The sequence below is a fragment of the Megascapheus bottae genome, chromosome X (assembly GCF_031878675.1).
Source record: "Megascapheus bottae isolate mThoBot1 chromosome X, mThoBot2.hap1, whole genome shotgun sequence".
NCBI lineage: Eukaryota > Metazoa > Chordata > Mammalia > Rodentia > Geomyidae > Megascapheus > Megascapheus bottae.
Genome location: NC_143547.1, coordinates 179,102 through 199,906, shown reverse-complemented (window position 1 = coordinate 199,906; position 20,805 = coordinate 179,102). Strand labels below are relative to the sequence as shown.

The window sequence follows — 20,805 nt, the reverse complement described above, 5'->3', positions numbered from 1 at the left end:
GTCCTATCCAGTAGCTTCTCTTCTCCCCACTGTGCCTCAAGTGCATCCCAACAGATGTTTACAACAGTTGGCCTAAACAAAGCCCACTGAGCATAAGAATGAGGATGTATCAGAATACATGCTGTGTTGTTCTAGTTATGTAATGTTCAAAGACTGGCAGAAGTGAATGCAGACTCCAGTGGTGAATCTACGAAGAAAAGCAGACACACCCAGGTGTATTCAGGAGATCAGTTTGGGGGGAGTTAGAGAGATTGATGACATAGTACTCTGTATCCTATCCTGAAGGTAACAGGATGGCATAGGTATTTGTTTTGCAACTCCTTAAACTAACCAGCAGCATGTAGGGTGTGCAGACAGAAGTTGAAGGGGTGATATAAAAGGCTGAAAGTAGGGCTGGGAATGTGGCTTAGTGATAGAGTGCTTGCCTAGCATGCATGAAGCCCTGGGTTCAATTCTTCAGTACCACATACAGAGAAAAAGACAGAAGTGGCACTGTCGTTCAAATGGTAGAGCACTAGCTTTGCACACAGAAGGCTCAAGGATAGAGCCCAGGCCCTGAGTTCAAGCCCCAGGACTGGCAAGAAAACAAAACAAAAAAGCTAAAAGCATCCCATGAGTGTGGGAGTGGAAGCCGCCTGGACTTCAAGTGCATGATTAGCCCCTGGGCTCACAACCAGGCCACTTGGTCCCTGGCTCCCCATTTTCCACTCAGTTCCCTAACAAGAGGCGTACACTGGAACATACATGGACAGGGGTACCCCACGTGGCCTGTACCCAACCCTGGTATCTGTTTGCACACACAACATGCTTCCACACTGCAACCAAGTACAAATTAATCACTAGATTACAGTTACGCAACACAGCACTGGGTTTGTTTGTTTGTTTGTTTTGGGGGGTTTTTGTTTTGGTTTTGGTTGGTTGTAGGACTTGAACTCTGGGCCTGGGCGCTGTCCATGAGCATTTCAGCTCAAGGGAACAACCCTACCCCTGGAGCCACAGTACCACTTCTGGTTTTCTGGTGGTTAATTGGAGATAAGACTTTTAGTGCCCAGACTGGCTTTGAACCAAGATCCTCAGATCTCAGCCTCCTGAGTAGCTAGGATTATAGGCGTGAGTCACTGTGCCTGGCATAGAGAGCACCGTTCTTGTAACCTGTCTGTGGGGATGGAGACAACAGAAAGTTTTTGCTACAAATATTTGAGACTGTAGCCAATAGTTGTTTATCTGCTTACTTGTACTGCTCAGAAATGAGAGATGAAAAGTGGAAAATTAACAACATAACAAAAGGACAAGGATTTTCTGTCACCACAAAGTTCATATACACTTTCATATATGCGCACTTAATGCACATGTGTATGCACTCACACACACACTCCCATATTGGACATGAGGAGACACTGAGAAGAGATATGGACCCGAGGCTGTCCCTGCACTGTCTCTGTCACATCCTGGAGATGCCACAGAGAAGCCTTGACCTTTATGGCCACACCCAAGTTGCAGTACTGAAGAACGAGCACCTGCTTTGCTCATGTGACAGGCCTGAAGTGCACCATGGAGAATGGTTCTAAACCGATGACCTCGGAACTTGCCCCTTAAATGCAATTGTTTCCTCTCTTGTATTTTGTACCTGAGCAAAAAAAAAGAGACAATATAATAGCCACAATGTGACCGTTCCTTAGGTGACCCCTGGTGCAAAATCCATTTTTCCCCATTCTTACTGGGAGCAGGGGCCATATACTTAGTAACAAGCTCAGTGTGTTCAATGCCCTTGGGTGGTCCAATCTCCAGGGCTGTCAAAAACTGTTTTTGAGGTATCAAAGAAAATATTTACCTATGCCTATATCTTCCAGAGTTTTCCCTATAGTCTCTTCTGATAGTTTTATGGTTTCCAATCTTACAGGAAGATATTGGATCCAACTGAAGTTGATTTTTGTACAGGGTAAGCGACAGGGGTCTCGTTTCAGTGTCCTGTATGCAGCTAGCCAGAAACCCAGAAGTGTTTCTTAAGGAAGCTGTTGTTTCTCCAGTGTGTGTTTTGGCTCCTTTGTCAAGGATCAGATGGCTATAGTTGTATGGTTTTATTCCTGCATATTTCTATCCTGTCCCATTGATCTTCATGTCTGTTCTTGTGCCATTACCATGCCATTTTTGTTACTACATCTCTGTGTTATAATTTGAAATTTGGTATTGTGAGAGATCCAGTGTCATTCTTTCTGCTCAGGATTGCTTTTGCTATTTGAGGTCTTTATGTAAGGATGGATGAATGTGACTGAATCAGCAAAATAAATAATTACCAGAACCAAGAGACAAACCACAGAATGGGAGAAAATCTTTGCCAGATACATAACCAATAAAGGATTCATATCCAGAAAATACAAAGTGCACGTGCACGCACACACACGCGCACGCGCACACACACACACACACACGTCAAGCCTCCAAATGCCAAACTAGGTTCTCCAAAGAAAAGACAGTGACAAGAATCCGTAGGTGGCCACGCAGAATAGGTTGAGAGCCACAGGACTGAAGAGAGCCAAGTCTCAGAACAGCTGGGAGCAAAATACCATGCTGAGAGGCATGGGATAATTAAACTTAAGCCTGTTTAAAATTTTGGCCAGGGGCTGGGAGTGTAGCCTAGTGGTAGAGTGCTTGCCTAGCATGCGTGAAGCCCTGGGTTCAATTCCTCGGCACCACATACCCAGAAAAAGCAAGAAGTCGAGCTGTGGCTCAAGTGGCAGAGTGCTAGCCTTGAGCAAAAACTGTCCAAGGACAGTGCCCAGGCCCTGAGCTCAAGCCCCAGGACTGGAAAAAACTTTTGGCCAGTAGCCCAGGGAACAGAGGGATGTCACTTCCTTTCTCCCCCTCCTCCTTCCTGCTTGGCACAGCTCTCTGTCCACCAGAACTCTCTGTGTCCTTTGACTGCCATATGGTTCACACAGAATTGGGGGAACTGCTATGGGCATGGCAGGCTTGCTACGGCCCCAGGCCCATGTGGCTATCTGTTCTATTTTCAAACCCAGCCTGTGTGTTGGAAAGAAAATGAGACCAACCTCAAGTGGCCTCGGGTGACACAATCGGCTCAGTGTTCCCCACCCTCACTCAAGGGGGATGGGGACATGAACTCTCTGTTGCCTGTGCCAAGAGTCAACAATTTCGAATTTCCTGAGATATCTTCTAATAACAACAACAACAATGGCACCTAGGCTTACAACGTGAGGGTCCTCTTCCATGGATGTAGTTGATAGCGCTCCTGACACCTGACAAATGAGGAACTATCACCCAGTCCCATCATACGATAAGTCAACTAAGACAGAGCAGAGGTGTGGAGGGAGTGAGGACGGAGCTGGAGGGAGCCCAAGCAGGATAGAGAAACCCCTTGCTTCCACTAAGAGGCTACTGGGAGCCAGGTTTCTCCTGAATCATGTGGAAAGAGCTGGTCAAAGACACAGTGGAAACTCTCCTCCTCCCACACCCTCCCAAACACGCCTATATTCATTTTCTTGGGCTATTGTAAGAATAGACAGACCAGGTGGTTCCGATAAGAGAAAGTTATTGCAGCACAGATCTGGAGACTGAAAGTCTAAGATCAAAGTGTGGGCTCTGAAGGAAAGACATATTCCAGGCCTCTCTCCAGGTCCTGTCCTCATGCAATCTTCCCCCTTTGTGTGCGCCTGTGCCAATTTTCTTTTTCTTTGTCTGTTGTGAGGCCTGGACTCAGGGCCTGGGCACTGTCCCTGAGCTGTTTTGCTCGAGTCTAGCCCCCTACCACTTTAGGTCACAGCACCACTTCTGGTTTCCCGGTGGTTCACTGGCGATAAGAGTCTCATGGACTTTCCAACCTGGACTAGCTTTGAACAGCAATCCTCAGGTCTCAGCCTCTTCAGTACCTAGGATGACAGGCAAGAGCCATCAGTGCCCAATGCCAATTTTCCTTTTCTTATGAGGATACAGGACCTATTTGATTAGGAGCTTTCATTAATGACCTTATCGTATCTTCATTACCTCTGTAAAGATTCTGTCTCCAAAGAAAGTCACTCTCTAAAGTACCTAGCATTAAGGAATTCAACATGTGAATTTCGAAGGAGACATTTCAACCCATATCAGTCCCAAAGACAGTGCTAGAGAGAATACCCTCTGCCCCTCCCTCTCCTACACGTCGTCCCCCTGGTCTTCGGTAGACCACTTTCTGATGAGTGTTTCTCTACACCAACAGATTTTCTTCTTACCTCTAATACTTCCCTTCACAAAAAGGTTTTTAAACTGGATGACTAGCAAGTTTATCACGATTATATGGAGCTTTCCTGTGTTTCTCCTATGTCCTCACACTGACCTCAGTGAAGGGCATATGGCTGCGGTGGTGAGGAAATGGCTATGATTCCAGCCACTTTCCAGGTTTGGGGAGAAATGGGTGCTGGTGAAAAGTACGACTAAGCTAAGAGGAAAAAACAACTCACTGCGGCCGGGCCTCCTGTATCTCGACCTCAAAGCCCTTTGAGTTCAACCAGTGCCTCCAGCAGTTACCCTGAAGGAAAATGAGCAAGTTTCACATTTAGCCAAATAAGTCCTGAAGGGAAACGAAGACTCAGGAAGAAAGCAAACAGGCCACAGAGTCCTCAAAAACTGCCGGGTGAGCACACAGCCGTGGCCACCGGAAGAGATGATTGAGCAGGAGCTGGCTGGCAGTAGGCAAAGCAGCTCTGTAGGCCTCTGACACATCAGCCCCTAACTGGCCCAGCTGGGCACTCTCACCACACAGCCTTCTCTAGGCCACTTTGGATCTTCCTGCTGAGTCCTCCTGGCATGGATAACAAGGGCTTCACACCCTTGTATAGCTTGACCATGAGTTCAACTCACCCAATTCAGCCAATGGGCAGGCACTCTGCTTTTAAGACCTTCCATCCATTCTTTCCTCCTGCTCTCTCGCTCAGTGGAATAACTGAACAACAGCTGTCTTCCAGGGACTGGTCCTCTAGGACATTAGCCTTGGTTCTTTGGTTCCAATCTCTATCCCAGCACTTAACGTTGTTTCTACACTGAAAGCAATTTCGCCCCCTAGAGGACATGTGGCAATGATACACTGTGCAGTGTTTAGTGGCCTCCCTCACCTACACCCATTCAACACTGCACAACACATGAGACAAAAATAGCCACTATCACAAAGCCAAATGGACACAGTATCAAGCTGAGAAATCCTGACCTGTCAGGTATCTGGTGTTATCCTAGCTACTCAGGAGGCTGAGATCTGAGAATCACAGTTCAAAGCCAGCCCAGGCAGAAAAGTCTGTGAGACTCATCTCGACTTAACCACTAGAAAACTGGAAATGGCGCTACAGCTCAAAGTGATAGAGCACTAGCCTTGATCAGCAGAGCTCAGGACACAACTGACAAGGAGGAAGAGGAAGAGGAGGAGGAGGAGAAACTCTAGCCTAGATATATAACTGGGCCCAAGGAATAGTTGTTGACTTTAAACATAATTGGGAGGCCTGAGGCTATGGCTCAGTGGTAGAACACTTGCTTAGCATGCATGAGTTAAGCTATGTAAAAAATATAGACCCATATAACTGAGGTCGTAAACGAGTGAATAAGTGAGTGAATGAGTGAGTGAATGAATATCAAGGCTCATTTCTTACAGAAATGTTCATTCAGTTCTCATAGCATTAATGGTGTTTTCTCAAGATATTAGCAAGTCATTTATTGTCTCATTCAACAAATATTTAATGAGCACTTGCTATGTGCTATCCTCTGTGCTTGCAGCACTGAATAAATCAAATATGGCTTTTGACCTCCCAGAACCTAGGCCGGAAAAAAAAACATTCTAAATGGAACCCAGAGATGACCCAGTTGTTCCATAGCTATAGCACAATTGCTCACATAGCGCAGGGTAAGACACGTGACTCCTCTAAACATCTGTTCCTCATATGCAAAATTGTAGGGAGTACCTTGATTTTCAAACTGCTTCTACCCTATTAATTTAATGAAGGAGTCATTTTCTCTTTGGAGTTTTTATATGCCTATAATATTATCATCACTGATTATAAAAGATTGATAAGCTGGGAGTGTGGCAGAGCGGTAAAGTGCTTGCCTAGAATACAAAGCCCTGGGTTTGATTCCTTGGTACCATATACACCAAAAAAGCCAAAAGGGTTGCTGTGGCTCGAGTGGTGGAGCGCTAGCCTTGAGCAAAAAGTGTCCAAGGACAGTGCTCAAGCACCAGGACTAGCAAAAAATAAAACAAATTAAGAAAAGCTGGGCACGGTGGCTCACGCCAGTAATTCTAGCTACTCATGAGGCTGAGTGTCGCTGCCTGCAGCAATGACGTGTCACTTCGAAGGTGGACTGGGAATGATCACAGACTCAAATAGCTGCAAGCAGAGGTCTTTTATTTCTCTCTCCTTTCTTCTCTCTCTGCTTTTCTCCTTCTCTCTGCCTTTCTCCTCTTCTCTACCTTTCTCCTTTCTTCCCCGGAAATCCTACACTATTTATACCCTTAAGCAGCCAATCACAGTAAAGGTCATCTGCACAAGCAGCAAACAAACCTGGAAGAAATCTAGCGATCCACTCTATCCAAAAGCACGGAAGAAACAAATCAACAAATGCAAAGAAACTTCCTGGTCAGCAAGTACTGACTCATTGGCAAGCTGCCAGGTGCCATCTTATAATCTTACTTCCTCAGGAAGCTGAAAGCAATGGTCTCCAACAGCTGAGATCTGAGGATCGCAGTTCAAAGCCAGCACAGGCAATACAAAGCCTGTGAGACTCTTATCTATACTTCATCACCAGAAATCCAGAAGTGGCGCTGTGGCTCCAGGGCTAGGGTGGTAGCTTTGAGCTGAAGAGCTCAGGGACAACACCCAGGCTCAGAGTTCAAGTCCCAATCAAACAAAATCAGAGTTGGTTACTGCTCATGAAACACAGATGAATCTCAAAATTATAAAGAGTAAAAGCCAGATATGAAATCACATCTACTGTTTGCTCCCACGTATGTGAAGTCTGAGGACAGTCCAAAATTGTGAGGACAGAAAGCAAAATTATTACTTTCTGTTGCCAGAAGGTTGTGACTGAAGTAGGGCAGGATGGGACCCTCTGGGTCTCTGTTTTGTTAAAACAGAATAGCATAAGCATTTAACTTTGTGCAAATTATATCCCAAGAAAGGAAAATTAGGCATTATACAGACAGGGCTATCTTCCCGTGAAATTTCTAATAATATATAACTAAGTGATCTGCAGAAGCTTGCCTCAGGAAGAGAGGCAGAAAGCTCAGAACTGGAAGGAAACAGAATATCTTTTGTATACCCTTGAAAATTTCACCTGTGTATGTATTATTGTTCCAAAACAGTCATTAAAATGTATCACTATGGCACACAAAATGAGCCAGCCTCTTCAAAAAGAAAAAATCACTAGTACCATAGCCAGGTGCCCGTGGCTCACATCTATAATACTGGCTACTTGGAAGGCTGAAATCTGGGGACTGTAGTTTTTTCTAGGGCAAGAAAGTTCCCAGGACCCTTCCTCCAACTAACCACCCAAATAGCCAGCAGTGGAGCTGAGTCTCAAGTGGCAGAGTGCAAGTCCTGAGCACAAAAGCTCATACAAAAGAACTGTAAAATATATGCATTGCTGTCTGGAACAGAAACCCGCCCCTGAATATTAAGGGGAGTTTCTTTCCAGCTGCCTGCTAGAGAAGTGTTGAAGGACTGATGGCAAGACCTGCCAGGGGCAGCAGCCCAGCTTGCTGAGGAGGAGGGGGACAAGGAAGGGTTCTGCAACAGACCGAGTGTAGAAGCAAGTACAAGAATAATTTATGGCCGGAAATGTGGCTTAGTGGTAGAGTGCTTGCCTAGCATGCATGAAGTCCCTAGTTCGATTCCATAGTACCATATAAACAGAAAAGTGGAAGTGGCAGTGTGGCTCAAGTGGTAAAGTGCTAGCCTTCAGCAAAAAGAAACTCATAGACACTGCATTAAACTGCAGAGCTTCCGTATGGCAAAGGACATAGCTAGCAAATTAACTAGAAAGCCTACAGATTGGGAGGAGGTCTTCACTAACCATTCAACAGACAAAGGCCTCATATCTAAAATATATCAACAGCTCAAAAAGTTGAATCACTCCAAAACTAATCTCCAAAGAAACAACCATCCCATTAAAAGATGGACCAAAGACTTAAAGAGAGTCTTCTCTGAAGAAGAAATAAGAATGGCCTATAGACACATGAAGAAATGCTCCACATCTCTGGCCATAAAAGAAATGCAAATCAAAACAACTCTGAGAGTCCACTTCACTCCAGTTAGAATGGCCAGAATCAAGAAATCTAATACCAAGAGATGCTGGAGGGGATGTGGCCAGGAGGGATCACTACTGCACTGTTGGTGGGAGTGCAAACTCGTTCAACCTCTATGGAAAGCAGTGTGGCAGTGCCTCAAAAGGCTAAACATAGAGCTCCCCTATGACCCAGCAATTCCACTACTTGGCATTTACCCAATCATCCAGAAACAAGGACATACTAAATCCACTAGCACAACAATGTTCATTGCAGCACTATTCACCATAGCAAAGATATGGAACCAACCTAGATGTCCCTCAGTTGATGAGTGGATCAACAAGATGTGGTATTTGTACACAATGGAATTCTATGCTGCTGTCAGAAAGAATGACATTGCCCCATTTGTAAGGAAATGGAAAGACTTAGAAAAAATCGTATTAAGTGAAGTAAGCCAGACTCAAAGGAACATAGGCTCAATGGTTTCCCTCATTTGTCATAATCAGTAGAAACCTTGGGTTCTCCTAGCAGAGATTTATAATAGAACAAAACCTAGATACATAAGGCCATATAGTATGAAGCTAAATGAAAGGACCTCCAGGATACAGAAACGAAAGCTGTATAATGAGTGATTGTTGTCCTTAACGTACTATGTTATCTCTCATCTCTTTTGCTGTCCCTTGGCTATCTCACATTGTTACAGTATCTCACCTGGTTGTCTGATATATTGTATATATGTGTATTTGGTTATCTGAAGTCGATAGGGAAGAGAGGAAAACAAGATGAGGGGCGGGGGTGGGGGGAGGGAAATTGGAACCAAGACATGAGAAAGGGTATCAATGTATGGTGAATATAACGTAACCTTTCCATTATTTAAAATAAAAATGTATGAAAAAAGAAAAAAAATTCAGAGACAGCTCCCAGATCCTGAGTTCAAGCCCCATGACCAACAAACAAAAGGAAGGAAGGTAGCTCCCGCCTCACGCTGACCTAGGACTGGGAAACCTGCTATCAGAAACATGCTGTTGCCATGTTTCAATTCCTAGGAGGTCATTGTATCCCCATCACCCCGCAGTGCTGCTCATGTCAGGCCGGCCCCTTTTTGCGGGGCCATCAAGAGAGAGGGAACACACCCCTGGTGAAAACATGAGCTCCTTCCCCCTTAAGCCCCTTGCTGCAACCACTGTGTGCAGCCTAGACTCCAGCCTAGCAGATGTGGAGGGCCAGGTCCATCTCCGAGGCTTGCCTACCACTCCACCGATTACCACGTCTAAGTACGTCAACACCAGACCCCCGGAGTTGTTTAATAACCAGGTACATGAAGAGTCACCAGGTATCCCCATATTGCCTCCTACACATTTGTTCAGGCCATGATCTGATCGATGGCCCCAAGTTCTATGTGGCTATCCAGGCTCTTGGGAACCATTTGATAAGAATTACCCCTCACCCCACCTGCCTACTTCTCCTTCATGACACGAACTTGTGACAAGACAAGGCCCGGAAAGCAGTATGTCAAGCCATTCTGGGGCTCAGAAGAGTCTGGGAGAGCCAGACTGAACCCTAGAATCACTAGTCAGACCTCAGGAAAGGAAGCCCTCAGAGATAAAGTCCTGGGAAGAACCCAGGGCCAGCTGCTGTTGCCTTGGCTTTCAACACTGCGTGGCAGCCCCTTCTCTTGAAGGTCAACCTTCCCCAGAGGACGTCCTGAACCTCCCAGATGAAATAGTTTATGGGACCAGGAAGGGAGAGGGAGAGGAATCAGTGACTACTGTAGGATACAGACAGGACACAGCACAGTCTTAGGCTCAGAAGACAAGGACCAAGTTTTCCAAGACCTCTCACTTGCTGCTCCCACCACAGGAAACATCTGGCAGTGTTACTGCCAATATGATTCCATGTCCTCCAGAGACTCCAGTTGCCAGGCTACTTCCATCTCCCTGGTCCTCTCTAAATGCCAAGGAAGCAGTATGCTCATGGATGGCGGGACGTTATTTCACGGTCCTAGCACCTACTCTGACTGGTCACTCTGGCCTGGCAGTGGTCACCTTTCTATGTACTAAAGCTAGGCTTGCAGACTGAGTCCAGTTCCAAAGTATGATGTGTGTGTGTGTGTGTGTGTGTGTGTGTGTGTGTGTGTGTGTGTGTGCCTGCTGCTCAGAGAGACTAGCCAGCATGCCACTCCGGGAGGCAAAGTGTGTGCCTCCTCCTGTGTGCATGCCATCACCATCCTATTCTTACCTCATGGGACTAACACAGAAGAGCACCTCATTTCATTTCTAGAATACCTCACATGCTGGTGGTCAGAGCTCTTGGCTGCCAGCCCCATCCTAAGCTGAGATTTAGTACTACAAGCACTTGTGACCCTGGTGGAAAACATAGTACCTGAAACAAGCTATTGGCTCCTTATGCCCTAATATCACAAGTGCCATCCCCAAAATGGAGGAACAAAAGCTGAACAAATGCAGCAGTGATACTGACTGGACACTATGTTGAAGAGGAATTATGAAACTTGTAGGTGGGGAAGGAAGGGAAAAAGTGGGAGAGAGCCGGGCAGTGGCTCATGCCTGTAATCCTAGCTATTCAGGAGGCTGAGATCTGAGGATCAAGGTTCAAAGCCAGCCCAGGCACTAAAGTCCGTGAGACTCTTATCTCCCATTAACCACCAGAAAACCGGAAGTGGTGCTGCGACTCAAGGGGTAGGGTGGTAGCCTCGAGCTGAAGAGCTCAGGGATAGCGCCCAGACCCAGAGTTCAAGTCCCACGACTGACCAAAAAAAAAAAAACAACTGGGAGAGACCAAGGGTAGGGGTGGCATTGTCCAAAAAGAAATGTACTCTTGTCCTAACTTATGTAACTGTAACCCCTCTGTATATCACCTTTACAATAACTATTTTTTTAAAAAAATTAATGAAGTGCCATCCCTTCGCTGCAGCCACATCATGTGAGTGCCCCACCAGGCACCCCAGTAGGTTCCTGGTTAACTAGTACTTGTTTTCTTTTCTCCCCAAACTGGCCTATCTGCCAGGTCATCTCCCAGCTACTAATAGCATACAAATATCCCCATCCACTTATAATAGAAATGGTATCTAAAAGTCCTTGGTATATAAAGGCCTTCACATTGTATTTTCTAATATATCCAACCTTATAAAAGGGAACTTGATTTCTCACACTCAGGGCTCCACATTGAAGAAATCATAGGAAAAAGAATTCTGTAATGGTGGAGCCAGAACAACTTTTCTAGGATAGCTAGGCACTGAAGGGTTGCTCAATGATTACCTAGCATTTGAGACACTGGGACCTAGCCAAGTACTGCCAAAAAAAGAAAAAGTGAAAATCACTAGTTTTCAAGCAAGGATGCTGAAGTTGTCAGGGGATACGCGTTAACATCTAGTGATACTTGGCGTCCTAACTAGGAGAAGCTTGGTACTGGCACCTGCTAGGAAGAGGCCACAGGTGTTAAATGTCCAATAATACACACAACAGCTCCTACAACCAACAGTTATCTGGCCTCAAATTCTGTGTGTGCCCATTTGAAAAATGTTATTCTAAATCTCTGTCACTCTGAGGATGAGAAAACAAAGGCTTGAAAGCAGACTTACTCATTCCGGGTTCAAGTCACAAAGCAGAAGCAGAATCGGCTGAGTAAGGAGAGGGCGGGGACTCGGGCTATTTTCATCTGGTAAATTGATTTGCTTTGTGCATGGTGAGGCCGGCACGTGCTCAGCACGTGCTCTACGCCTGCGCTGCCCCCAACAGCTGATCTCAATCCTAAACCCAGCTGAGCCAAAGGAAGAAAAGTGCAATGAATAAATGACGGAGTAGCTAAAGCAACACATCAGGATATCCCACGCTGAAAGAAATGCTTTCTTCAACTACCCATGGAAATAACATTGTTTCAGGCTCCGCTGCCATTCTGTAGCAGAATTCCTCCTGGGGTGAATTCCAATACAGTTTAGCAAGGCCTCAGCTTGCACAGGGTGCAGGGTTTTTTTTGGGGGGGGGGGAATGCCACGTTGTCCTCCTAAGGGTGCCCATTCAGCCTGGCTTCAGACCTGGAAAAAGGAATGTAAGCAGGGTCCAAAAAAGAGGCCATTAATCGCCCCCCCACCAGCATGGTCCCGCTGCAACTGAAGTCCCCTGAGCCCTCCATCTGCCGCTGAGTCAGCAAGCCCCTTCCTTCACTGAGCTAATTATTCAAGCGAACGCTGGAAATTCTTCAGGGTTGGGCTCCATCCCTACCCCCTGCTAAAGGCCATCTTGTTCTTCCTGACGCTGCCGGCTCTTCCACTGGCCTATTCTCTTCGGGGGATGCATTTTATTGTAGCCCATTATTTTTCCAAGCTACTGAAACACCTGGCGAGAAAAACTGCCCATTTCAATGCTCCAGCCTGGCCCGGCTATTGTTAACCAAGACGTTGCCATTGCCCAGCAAGCCTCTGCTTTGGGAAGAAAGGCAGGCGACGTACTGAGAGCAGATCTGGGCGACAAATATGTCAGCACTCAGCACAGCACACGCACAGGGAGGGAAACGGCGACTCCTTTACACACCTGGGTTTCTCCTCAGAATGCATGTGTTCTGATCATTCTAGATCCTCCCCCCGGGAGGCTTCCGTCTTCACCTCTGCCCCTCTTCTCCAGGTGTGCACTCCAACCCCTGACGCTCGCAGGCAGCGGGCCACTCCTCGCCTAGTGCATGGAGTCGCCGCCGCCGCCGCAGCAGCAGTGATGAGAAGCAGCCGAGGCTTCTGCTTTGGGCTGGGGGTGGGAGGGTGGGGAGGGCGCTGCCGGGCTGTAAGGTGCCAGGCCAGGGCTCCGCCTGCAGCGCCTGCGCCGCCAGGGTCGCCAGGGAGAGCGTCCGCGCGCCCCGCGTCCCTTACCTGCATCGCTGGCCCGCGCAGCGCGGCCGCCCACCTGGCCAGCATCCTAGAGCATCCTTTCTTCAGCGCGGAGGGTGGGAGCTCTGTGACGTCACCGGGGGCGGGGCTCCGCGCCGTCACGTGATGGCTTCGGAGCGAGGTTGAGAGCGAAGCAGGGCGATCCCAGGGGAAGTGGGAAGACCCTTCTGATCCCAGGTCCCAGGTGAGGCGAGAGGAGCCAGAAACCTTCAGCCAGTTCCTCCTAAGTCAGGGCATCTGGTTCCATCTGTGCCGTTCCCCAGGCCTTGCTCCAAGACGTACGGGAAACAAAGCACAGGGCAGTGGAAATCCAAATTATTCCAGGCTCCAAGGATGTAATAGGATTTCCAAGGAACTCTCAATAAGCAGATTACAGTGAGAAGACATGCAACTGTTTTATTTCAAACCCAGTATTTATGAAATGCAGCAGAGAAATCTATTTTGTGAAAGTCAAAGTGACACTAAATACAGTGTTCATGAATGCATGCTGTATAGACAAATCAGGTGTCAAATACTACGCTGAAGAGTGGGAAGTAGTTACACACTAAGATATTAATCGTACTAATGAATAATAATACTTGACTCTCAAGAGCTGTATTCTAATATTTGTTTGTATTTGCCAAAGGAGAAAAAATAGCCATACCATATAATAACACTACTTACTTATGGAGTGAAGATGTGACTTACACACTAATTTGAACATTTCATTCTAAATATAACACTATTGTGTGAGAGTAATTGTATATGGCTATATTTATTTTCTTAAATTTTCTGGTAAAGCATGAGTTAATTCACAATGTCACAGCATGTTTCCTCGTTTGAAAAGGTGAGCCATTTTACTATTACAGAAAATATGTCCAGTGTCAACCTTTCTTATTCACAACTAAAACAGCCTTGTCTAGAAAGCCTTGGAAGGTTCTGTAGAACCGGGGATATGGCTCAAATGATATAGCACCTGCCTAGCAAAGTTGAGACCCTTAAATCAAACTCCAATACCATGAAAAAGGGAAGAAAATTCTGTGATCGTTTAATAAATGTGAAAAGCATATTTCAGACTTCTAGCAGTTTGCATATAAATTCTTCTTTTGTCAAACCACACAGACATTTTTGAAATGCAAAGGAACAAAAGCAGAACAATGCTATTTGTACTGTAATTCCATATGGGTCAATTTCAAGAGTTGCAACCACAGTTTTAATATTCCCTTCACTCATATCCCTGAGTGACAAATGAAATAACTTGCTTTCCAGCAGGTTAAATTTACTTGCTATTTATTTCAAGCAGCTTCATGCCATTCTATATTTAGTCTTGACCCCCTTTTAAAAACAACAACATTCCCTTCAGAGTAACCAAATTTCTCTTCAGAAAGTCATTCTTTAATTTAGGGATAAATACAGCCCACTGATCTATTATTTTCAACACTATATTTTAAAACTTGACAGTGGTGGTGTGGGTTTGTAGATTAACTTCCTCAGGTTTGTTTTTCTGAGTGAGAAAGAACTTACCTTTTGTCGTTGAATTCTAGAGCTCTAAAGTTTAAATGCTACCAACATCCCCTGCTCCATTTGTCTGAGGGTCTGATGCGACAGGACAAGGGACACGTTCATTTTCCTGACAGGCAAGTGTGGATTTCGGCGTCAGCGGTTCAGAGGGCCCCAGAGGGAGGGGGGAAGAGTCACGTGCTTGGCCCAGCCACTCAGCCCCAGCGCAGCGGCCAGGTCACTGAGAGCACAGAGCCCGTCTCATCTCCTACCTCCGGCGGCCTGCGCAATCCAGTGGAAACAGAACCCTGCGTCAGTGGGGGCGCCCCGCCCCGCTGGAGCTCGAATGTCGAATCAATGGGAAGTGGGCAGTGTATAATGTACCGGGCAGTGCAGAAGATGGCACAGTCCAACCGACTTGGCAGAAATGATAGAACATAAGCACCTTCCTCATTCCGAGCAGGTTTTGGTTTTGGTTTTTAGTTTTGGGGATTTTTTTTTTTTGCCAACACCCTTACTTTAATTTCATCTTCTCTTTTTTCCAAGTGATTACTCAATTGTAAACAAACACACACATTGCAGCAGACCTAAAACTGGGTCTTGCAGTTTCAAACAGCTTCCAATATCCTCCATTTCCTACTATGGAATTATCAATTTGGCAAAGATTAAAAACAACAAAAAAAGAAACTCCATACCACCTGTGAGAACTTGTAATTTACCAATCATTCCAGTGGTCCACTTAGCAATTCCTACCCAAAGCATTAAAATTATCAATAATTTGACCAATTATTCTGGAGCTCTGACAACTGCCTGCCCCAACAATTTCTGTCCAGGAATTTGTCCTGGAGTTGGGGGGAGGGGAAGAATAGAACCAGTGTACAAGGAATAAGCTAGGGAAAGTTGGCTACAATATTATTTTTGACCTCAGACCGCTGGCAACAAATTAAATTTCCAAAAATAGGGTAGACATCTGTAAGATACAGAAATTAAAATTACTCTGGTGACAGATACTTATGGGGAGAAAGGATCTTTACAGTATATTACACAATAAACAAGCCTGAGCGATTCATAATGTAGATATAGTGTATTGGCAGTGCAACTATACATACATTTCTATATAAATGTAGGAAAGAATTAGGGAGAGAAGTCAACAAAATATTAAATGTAGCATTTCACTGGCTAGTGGGATGAATGGTGTTTGAAATTTTTCTTCATCTTAGTTTTGCTAGATAATAAAATTTCTCTACAGGGCCGGGAGTTTGGCCTAGTGGTAGCGTGCTTGCCTAGCATGCACAAAGACCCAGGTTTGAGTCCGTGGTACCACATACATAGAAAAAAGCCAGAAGTGGTGCTGTGGCTCAAGTGGTAGAGCTCCAACCTTGAGAAAACCCAAGAACATTGCTCAAGCCTTGTGCCCAGACTCAAGACTGGCAAAAAAAAGTCATAGAAAAAAATCTCTACCATTAATGCATATTGATTTTGCAACAAGGGAAAAAAGGTTTTGTTAAAAGCCCCATATTGTTTATGAAATAAATATTTTGGAAGAACTTTTGAGCCTAATGTCTCTAGCCTGTGTTCTCTCTCTCTCTCTCTCTCTCTCTCTCTCTCTCTCTCTCTCTCTCTCTCTCTCTCTCTCTCTCTCTCTCTCTCTCTTCCTCTTGATTATGTCACTTTTCCACAAATATCACTAAAGAGTTCCAACAGCGTTTTTTTTTGTGGTACTAGGGCTTGAATATAGGGCAATGAGCTTGCTAGCCAAGGCAGGCTCTCTTTCCCTTGAGCGGTGCCCCTAGCCTCTGTTCGTTAGTGTTGATTTTGTTCAAGATAGAGCCTCCTTTTATGTCCTAGCAGTTTTGCTTTGATCTACTTGTGCTTCTCAACCTTAATGGGGATGACAAGCATGTGCCGCCCTGCCCAGCAAATGATTGCAATGGCACTCCATGAACGTTTATGCCCATGTTGGCCTTGAACTGTGATTCCCTGATCTCATCTTCCCAAGGATTACAAGCTTGAGCCACTGTGCCCAGCTAAACAAGGCTTCTTCAGTAGAGGTGCTGCTGCATCCTGCCACCAGTGTCTGAAGTAGCCAGGTGTCCTTATCTTCAGGCCCCAGACCCGTGCCTTGATTTACAAACTACCTTAGCCTTTCTCCTTGACCGAAAATAATCCAATTTGGTTGGCAACAGACACCCTGTTTTACTCCCTCCCTACCTCCAGCTGTGACCCTTTTGGCAAGTACCTATAGCCCACCATTAGTTACTTGTATCAACCCCTCGCAAGCAACTCTAGCATTCCTGTGAAGTCACTACACATACCTCAGACCATAAGCAAGGAATGAGTCTAGCTCTGGCTGGAGGCACCCCATGGAAGGTATTTCCCCCAGTAAACCTGTGCTGGCGTGGAGCCATCTCTGCGTCTATTCTTCTCTTCTGAACCTCACACAGAATACCTTTTTGGCTGCCCCACTCAGAAACTGTAGGGACACAGTAGGTCACTTTTTTCATTGTTGGGTAGAGATGAGGGATACTGATACACACACTGTTACCTCACCCAGCCAGCCAGGCAAGAAAATCTGTGAGACTCTTATTTCCAATGAATTTCCAGAAAACTGGAAGTGGCACTGTGACTCAAGGTGGCAGAGTGCTAGCCTTAAGCAAAAGAGTTCAGGGACATCACCAAGGCCCTGAGTTCAAGCCCCACAACCAACCAAAAAATAAAAGGGGAAAGAATTAATTTGATGCCTGAAATGTCCATTTCAGCCATTTGGAAGATTTAACACATCATAGAATATACTGAAAGCTCTGCTTTATTAGAAGGCTACTGTAAGTACAATTTCCTGTCCGTGTATAAGCAGTCCCTGAAGCAAACACAGAAAACTGCTAACCGAGGTGATCCTCAGGGGAAGAGATTCCCATGACTGGGCTAGCTACACATAGGTGGGAAATTTTCCAAGGTTTGAAACACAAGTGTGTATTTTAAGCAGATATAGAGGTTTTTTTTTTTGCCAGTCCTGACTTGAGCTCAGGGCCTGAGCACTGTCCTTGGGCTTTCTCAAGGCTAGAGCTCTACCACTTGAGCCATAGCACCACTTCTGGCTTTTTCTATGTATGTGGTACCGAGGAATTGAACCCAGGTCTTCATGCATGCTAGGCAAGCACTCTACCACTAGGCCAAACTCCCAGCAGCTGACATAGATTTTTGATGGTAGTTCTGGAGCTTGAATTCAGGGCTCTGGGCACTGTGCCTGATCTTATTTTGCTCAAAATTAGCACTCTACAACTTGATCCACAGCTCCACTGCTGGCCTTTTTTTGTAGTTCAGTGGAGAGAAATCTCACAGACTTCCCTGTCCAGGCTGGCTTCAAGCTGCAACCCTCCGATCTCAGCCTCCTGAGTTGTTAGGACTACAGGTGTGAGCCACCAGAACTGGCAGTTTCTTATATTTTACACCAAATGGAAGTGCATAATTAAAATGGAAATTAACCTAACATAGTAGGGCAGTGTTCTCAAAGAACAAAAGCTTAAATATTTTGAAATTTGATATTATGTGAATTGTGTATTTTGGTATCAGTTTTTGTTTATTTGTTTATGTCAGTTGTGGGGCTTGTACTCAGGGCCTGGGCACTAACCCTGAGCTTTTGCATTCAAAGCTAGCATTTTACCACTTTGAGCCACAGCTCTACTTCCAGTTTCCTGATAGTTAATTGGAGATAAGTCTTACCAACTTTTTCCTGCCCAGGATGGCTCTAAATTGTGACCCTCAGATATCAGCCTCCTGAAAGCTATGATTATAGATGTGAGCTCCCAGTATTTGGGTCTATTTTAATTTTAATAAGTAATAAGCTACCTTTATTATTGACTCTTTTGGTGCCCTCTTAAATTTTGTACCCAAGGCAAGTGCTTCTCTCGTCTCCTCAAAGTATCAGCTCTATACATGGTGAAACATAATAAAACCTAGAGGCAAGAACTATTTCACGTTTATGACTTGGCTTTTTTATACCTGAATACCTTGCCTTGAATGAATGAGTAAGTGAATGAATGAATTAGCTCTTCCATATCTAGCTTGGTGTTATTACATATAATCAATGTCATAAAAGATTTGGGGAGTAGATAAATGATGTGGAATTTGAACTTGCACTTTAGCCTTTCCTGGGCATTCTGGGCTATTTATAATTCCCAAAAGACATCTGAAAGTCACAGACTTCCATTGTATTGCACTGGCATCTTTCCAAAGGGACTGCTTTGATTGATGTGACTAACAACAGCCTTTAGATCCCTCTGTGTTCTTCAGTGGTGCTGTCGTCAATGTCACTGTCCATTCTAGAAAATGTGAGAGAACTATTGCTTCCTGTAAGAATCTATAGGGTTATTTCCTTCTCTGACAACCAGAATTGTATAACTTTCTCCTTCAGTGCCAGGAAACTCAAACTGTGCCAAAGCAATTAAGCAGGGCATTTTTCAAATTGGTCTATTTGTAGTTGTGTGCCAGTCAATGTCAAAACAACCCAGCCCTCCATGAGTAGAGCTGGGAAGTCACACTGTAACACTGGCTGATTCCCTTGGTGTAAATTCTCCCATCAAGGCAGGCCCCACAATACTGACTGGGGGGCTGGGTGGAAAGTGATGCATGGTGCCCTTGATTATTTAGCATCTGCACTGCTTGCAAGGCACACAGAAGTGATTTATTTTATTGTACCCAGGTAAGGAATAGGCTGGGCTTCCCCTGGAGCTGGGCTTTGAAAAGAAGCTGTTAATTGTCTCAGTGCTTTGGACTGAATATATGATTTTTCCTTTTTGTCTGAGACTGGGAGTCAAACCCCACAAATTCAGGGCCTTTTGAATGCCTGGGAAGCACTCTACTGCTGAGCTGCTCCCTAGCCTTGAGTTTTACTAATATTGCACTGCTCCATGATGATAACCACTAGCCACAGTTGCTATGTAGAAATTAGAAGCTAAAAAACTCAGTTCCTCCTCACACTAGCCACACACAAAGTAATTAAGAGTCGCATTTGGCCAGTAACTGTCATATTTGGGTGCAGATATAGAAAACCAACATTACTACAAATAATTCAATTGTACCATGCTATAAAGCATTTCTGTTAAATGAATTTCATCACCATAAAACAATTAGTGTTTATTATCCTATAATTTCAGGGTTGGAAAAGTAATCTGGCCAGAGTGCCCGTTAGTAAGAATGATGGAGCGGTGTGAATTCCAAAAGGCTGTGTACCTCTAGCCACAGGACACGGGTGCTCCTGAGGTGGCACAATGGACAGCTGCAACCTTTGCCCTTTGCCAGAACCCTAGACACCTTGATTCAAGAGGAAACAGACAGCTGGGTGCCGGTGGCTCACGCCTGTCATCTTGGCCACTCCAGAGGCTGAGAAGTGAGGATCAAGATTCAAAGCCAGCTTGGCTGGCCATGAAAGTCCACGTGACTCTTGTCCCCAGTTAACTGCCAGAAAAATCACAAGTGACACTGTGGTTCAAAGTGGTGGAGTACTAGCCTTGAGCTGAAGAGATCGGGAATCGGGGACAGCGCCCAGGCCCAGACTTCAAGCCCTATCTATGATCAACAAAAAGGAGGAGGAGGAGGAAGAGGAGGAGAAGGAAGAGGAGGAAGAAGAGATAGACAGAACTTCATCCTTTATTCCAAAGAAAAGTTTGAGATATTTGCAAGAAGGTTTCCATACAGGAATATGGAAAGTGACCCTTTTCAAAGGCAGGGGGAGCGGGTGCTTCTTTGATGGGCTGGACAACCCCCTTCTAAGATAGTCTTTCACCAGAGAACTTGTGGCACCATTGCTTTCTGTGATGAAAGCATCTGTGTGGATGGGGCCCAGTTAGGTAGGGATCCCGAGGTAATGGAGAGATCACCCTGGATTATCTGAGTGACATCATGATAATTGGTACTGATTTTATAAATTAGGGTAGTCTTCAGTTAGGAAACTAATACAATAAATCTTGTTCTTAACTCGAAAAAGAAAACCCATGTGCTCATTTCAGCAGGAGAAATGGATTTGAAAAAAAACTTATTCAAGTTAAAAATGCTTAAGGACTTTGGCATTGGTGGCTCATGCCTATAATTTAGCTACTGAGGAGGCTAAAATCGAAGGATCACAGTTCAAAGCCAGCAAGGGCAGGAAAGTTTGTGAGACTCATCTCCAATGAACTAC

The 20,805-nt window shown here is 45.2% G+C and overlaps 1 protein-coding gene across 2 annotated transcripts in view; it reads right to left on the bottom strand.

The window, feature by feature from the left end:
- Window positions 1-13,423, bottom strand: part of Clcn4 (Cl-/H+ antiporter 4) — a 67,974-nt gene extending 54,551 nt beyond the window's left edge. The window contains exon 1 of one of the 2 annotated variants that reach the window (XM_090326617.1): window positions 13,134-13,423. The gene's annotated coding sequence lies outside the window, so the exon portion shown is untranslated. Of the gene's footprint in view, window positions 1-12,804; window positions 12,898-13,133 lie in introns of those variants that run through there. The other variant, XM_090326618.1, reaches the window with a different exon arrangement.
- Window positions 13,424-20,805: the final 7,382 nt, after the last annotated feature.